The following is a 2,863-nucleotide window of genomic DNA, read 5'->3' on the forward strand; positions in this document are numbered from 1 at the left end:
TATTATTTTTAGATACATGCACAGTGGATAGAACACTGGGCCAAGGGTCAGGAAGACCTGAGTTCAAATCTGGCCTCAGACACTTACTAGCTGTGTGACCCTGGGCAAGTCACTTAACCCTTTTGCCTCAGTTTCCTCATCTGTAAAAGGAGCTGGAGAAGGAAATGGCAAACCATTCCGGTATTTTTGCCAAGAAAATCCCAAATGGGGTCATAGGGAGTCAAATACAACTAAAATGACTGAACAACAACAGCAAATTTAATATAAATATTATAATAATTTACAGAGGTGTTGCACATCATTGTATCAATAGTGTTAACTTCCAACAATGAGTGCCATGGTATCTGAATAGAAAAACCATGAATGAGAAGAATAGCAGAGAGTCCATTTAAAATGAATGATGTATGCAGATGTATCCCTAAGGCTCATCCTCTCCTTCCTTCTCCTAAAATTCCCCAGGTTCACCCCCAGCGGCATCCTGGCACCGCTGATATTCAGATATTCATGTTGTTGTCTGCATCTGTGAATTCCACCTCATTCATGTCTTCATCCATGACCCAGTGCAAGAAAGCCTGATGGAAGAACATAGCTATAAATTGATCCAGGATGCACCTGAACAGCTTCTGACTAGCTGTCCAGGTGCCAATGAATGTGGAAGACATCTTGTGGTTGCATGACATAATGTCACACCTGGTACTCTTAACATTGTTGGGAATCCACTCTCAAAGTAGTTGCTTTCTTGTCTTGCACATACACAAACATCTGCTTTATCCACCTCCTTTGTGGGCATGTGGCCCCAGAAGATGGCAATCATTGGTAGTAACTGTACTGGGAGTTATAAGTAGCCATCTGGTTTTTAGAACCAAACCTAGAATGAAGTGCTGATAGGGGAATGATACTATGTTTTTGCCAGTTTGTAGAACTCATCATTCAGCTGGTGGGAACTGGAGGTTGGACTGGCGATTCCATGCCTGGTAGCAGAAGGCAAATGGTTGGAGTCTCCATAATTGGGTGTGGTCAGTTTAAGGGTTTGAAAGCAAATGTCATACAGAATTTTACTGTCAATGGAATAGCTTTCTTCTGCATTATCCACCAATGGGTAGATTGACAGGTTTGTATTATAGGGCTGAACTACACTGTCTGATACCTTGGGAAAAGGTATCATACTGAAGTTACTCATGATTCAGTCTGGCCTTTCTTCCCCGATCTTGGTGATAAGCAGGGTTCCCCTTCCAGGTTCAGTGCTGCCTCCCAGTGAATGGGTGGCCATGAATCTTACAAACACACATCTTTCTTATTCCTTCATCCCCATATCCAGTAGACACAGTGTCTACTAATTCAACTCCCTCTGTGATGGCCTCTGCCCAGTCATTTTGTGTACCACGCTGGCCAAAAATAAAGTTATCTGGCTTAAAAGTCTAGCCAAATGGTCCAGCAATGACTGAATCCATTGTACCAGGCTCCAAATCCACTAGGATTACCTGAGGGACATATTTGTTACCAGTAGCTTTATTGTAGTACACATTGATCCTCTCTAGCCACACATCATTGTCTCCATGGTAACTTGATACCATGTCCATCATAAGTGACTTCTCAAAACTTGGCTCACACCTAAAGGCCACATTGACCAGACTGGATGTGTACAATGGCATCTGCTTGTGAAAGCGATTGTCCTTTACCTCCCCTGGCCTGAGAATTCCTGTTCCCAAGGCTGTAGCTGAGACAATGCTTCTATTTTACAGACAAGGAAACTGAGAACAAGGGAAAAGACTAGAACCTGTTATCTCCTGGCTCCACATGCAAATTCATCTCTTAACAGATGGTGCCTCTTAACTGCCATGTTTACAGATCCAAGCTCAGTTAGTTTTAATGATAATGATAATAATGATAACGATAATAATAATAATAATAATAATAATAATAGTTGTTGTTGTTGTTATTGTTGTTCAGTTGTTTCGGTTGTGTCTGACTCATTCCAACTCCATTTGGGGTTTTCTTGATAAAGATACTGGAGTGGTTTGCCATTCCCTTTTCCAGCTCATTTTACAGATGAAGAAACTGAGGCAACCAGGATTCAGTGATTTGCCCAGGGTCACACAGCTAGTTGGATTTGAAGTTGGATTTGAACACAGGTCTTCCTGACTCCAGCTCCAGCACTTTATCTGCCACACCACTTAGCTTCCCTGATAGTACTACTACTACTACTACTACTACTACTACTACTACTACTACTACTATACTAATAATAATAATGATAAATTTATGTTGTTCTTCAAGGTTTACAAAACACTTAATGAACAGTTTCTCATTTTATCTCCATAACAATCCTGGGAGATAGATACTATTATTATTATTCCCATTTTATAGATGAAGAAATGGAGGCAGACAGAAGTGACTTGCCACAGCTTGTCATTGACTTGGGCTGGATTTAAAGTCTTCCTGACTTTAGGTCCAGCACTCCATCCGCTGTACCACCTACCTGCCTTTTCAGGGATTAAATTGCTTTCAGCTGAATCTTTCAATTTCCCCCATTTTCTTAGTTATTTGATATCTGCTTCATGTCCTTATTGTTTTACAATCCTAGCATATTCTCCTAGTTTATAATCTTTGTTTTGCCTTTCTTCCATGTCCATTTTTTTCTTTTTGGCTAGGCAATAGTGTTAAGTGACTTGCCCAGAGTCACACAGCTAGTAAGTGCTATGTGTCTGAGGCTGGATTTGAACTCAGGTCTCCACTGCACCACCCCTTCCATATGCATTCTTTACCCAATTAATGGTGAGTTCTTTCAGTAATGCCCTCTCCTCTTCCCTTGATCTTCTACCATTGTTGTCCTCTCACCATAGGTAACCTCTAAAGGTTCATC

The 2,863-nt window shown here is 41.1% G+C and overlaps 1 pseudogene; it reads right to left on the minus strand.

Moving 5' to 3' along the window:
* Positions 1 to 898: 898 nt before the first annotated feature.
* Positions 899 to 1,641, minus strand: LOC110198422 (tubulin beta-2A chain pseudogene; annotated as a pseudogene).
* Between the last annotated feature and the right edge of the window lie 1,222 nt (positions 1,642 to 2,863).

This window comes from Phascolarctos cinereus, unplaced genomic scaffold (assembly GCF_003287225.1).
Source record: "Phascolarctos cinereus isolate Bilbo 61053 unplaced genomic scaffold, phaCin_HiC Scaffold_5;HRSCAF=322, whole genome shotgun sequence".
NCBI lineage: Eukaryota > Metazoa > Chordata > Mammalia > Diprotodontia > Phascolarctidae > Phascolarctos > Phascolarctos cinereus.